The following is a 2,649-nucleotide window of genomic DNA, read 5'->3' as shown; positions in this document are numbered from 1 at the left end:
CATATGTCTACTTTTTACCCCATTGACTCTTCCTTGCTGATCCTTTCCCCCAAGCACATGCCCTCCCCTCGCTATGTCTGTGTCCATTGGTTATGCTTATTTGCATGCATACAAGTCCTTTGGTTGATCACTTACCGCCCCCCCCCCCTTGTATCCTCCTCTACATTCCCTCTGAGGATTGATGATCTGTTCCATGCTTCTATGTCTCTGGATCTACTTTTGTTAATCAGTTTTGGTGTTCATTATATTCCACAAACGAATGACAGCATGTGATATTTATCTTTCCAGATTGGCTTATTTTGCTTAGCATAAGGCTCTGCAAGTCCATCCATGTTATTGAAAATGGTAAGAGTTCTTTCTTTTTTTTTTTTACAGCAGTGTAGTATTCCATTGTGTAAAAGTACCACAGTTTTTTAATCCACTCATCTGCTGATGGGCACTTAGGCTGTTTCCAAATCTTAGCTATTGTAAAGTGTGCTGCTATGAACATAGGGGTGCATATATCCTTTCTGATTGGTGTTTCTGATTTCTGGGAAATATTCCTAGAAGTGGTCAAATGGGAGTTCCATTTTTAATTTTTTGAGGAAACGCCATACTCTTTTCCACAGTGGCTGCACCAAGTCTGCATTCCCGCCAGCAGTGCACGAGGGATCCCTTTTCTACACATCCTTCCTAGAACTTGTCATTTGTTGATTTGTTGATGATAGCCATTCTGACAGGTATGTGGTGATACCTCATTGTCATTTTGATTTGCATATATCAGAAGATTAGTGACTTTGATCATTTTTTCATATGCTCTTGACTTCTGTATATTCTCTTTCAAAAAGTGTCTATTTAGGTCCTTTACCCATTTTTTGATTAGATTGTTTATCTTCCTTTTGTTAAGTTGTATGTGTTCCCTATAAATTTTGGAGATTAAACCATTATAGGATGTAACATTGGCAAATATGTTCTCCGATCAGTGGGCTCCCTTGTGGTTTTGTTGATGGTTTGTTTGCTGTGCAGAAACTTTTTATTTTGATGTAGTCACATTTGTTTATTATCTGCTTAGTTTTCATTGACCCAGGAGATGTATCAGCAAAGATATTGCTACAACATATGTCTGATATTTTGTTGCCTTTGGATTCTTTTTAGATTTTTATGGTTTCCTGTCTTACATTGAAGTCTTTTATCCATTTTGAGTTTATTTTTGTGTATGGTGTCAGTTGGTGGTCTACTTTCATTTTTTTGCATGTATCTGACCAAATTTCCCAGCATTATTTATTAAAAAGACTGTTTTGTCTCCATTGTATGCTCTTGCCTCCTTTGTCAAATATTAATTGAGCATAATGGCTTGGGTCGATTTATGGGTTCTTTGTTCTGTTCCATTTGTCTATATGTCTGTTCTTGTGCCAGTACTAGGCAGTTTTGAGAACTGTGGCTTTGTAATATAGTTTGATATCTGGTATTGTGATCCCTCCAACTCTGTTCTTTCTCAGGATTGCTGTTCAGGGTCTTTTTGTATTCCATATAAATTTTTGGAGAGTTTGTTCTGGAACTGTGAAATATGCCATTGGTATTTTAATGGAGATTTCATTTAATCTATAGATCGCTTTGGATAGTATGGGCATTTTAATTATGTTGATTCTACAAATCCATGAACATGGTATATTACTCCACTTGTCTATATCTTCTTCTATCACTTTTTTCAACATCCTGTTGTTTTCCGAATATAGGTCTTTTGCCTCCTTGGTTAAGTTTATTCCTAAGTATGTTAATTTTTTTTTTGCAATGGTAAATGGTATTGCTTGTTTAGTTTCTCTTTCTGAGAAATCATTATACTAATAAAAGGATAATATGCTAACTAGACCGGGAGACCTTCTGGACATCCTTCCGGACAAAGCCATGGTGGTGGGGCTGAGGCAGAGGCAGTTAGGGCTATCAGGCCATGGGCAAACAGGCTGGCAGGGGGGGCAGTTGAGGGTGATCAGGTCAGCAAGGGGGGGCAGTTGGGGGTGAGAAAACCAGCAAGGGGAAGTTTGGGGCGAGCAGGCTGGCAGGAAGAGTGGTTAGGGGCAATCAGGCAGGCAGGTAAGTGAGCAATTAGGAGCAAGTGGTCCCAGATTGTGAGAGGGATGTCCGACTGCCAGTTTAGGCCCGATCCCCAGATGGCAGTCACACATTCCCTGAGGGGTCCCTGATTGGAGAGGGTGCAGGCCGGGTTGAGTAATACCCCCCCGTGCATGAATTTCATGCACTGGGCCACTAGTCCTATCTAATAAAAGACAAAAAGGGTAATTTACCATACCTTTGCTATGCTTCTCATTGGCTAATCAGCGCATACTGCAGGCAGGGCTGGCCAGCGCCAGACGCCATCTGGGCCCCGTGTGTGGCCCTGGGCCCCGTGCACCTAAGCCCCGCCCCCAGCCGGGACCCCCGTGTACTGCCTAAGTCCCGCTGCCAGCTGGGACCCCATGGTGATCCCAGAGCAGGCAAGTGTGGAGGGTGGCCGGCCCCCAGGTGGGCCTGCTCCTGGGATCGCCATGGCAATCTCAGAGCAGGAAAGTTCCCCACAGGCAGCACCCAGCAGGGCCTGCCCCCGGTCTCTGCAGTGATCTGGTGATCCATGAGCAGGAAAGTGTAGTCTGCAGGCAGCACCCCACCCTAACC

This window comes from Myotis brandtii, unplaced genomic scaffold, assembly GCF_000412655.1.
Source record: "Myotis brandtii unplaced genomic scaffold, ASM41265v1 scaffold373, whole genome shotgun sequence".
NCBI classification, from domain to species: domain Eukaryota; kingdom Metazoa; phylum Chordata; class Mammalia; order Chiroptera; family Vespertilionidae; genus Myotis; species Myotis brandtii.
Note: the sequence above shows the minus strand (reverse complement) of the source record.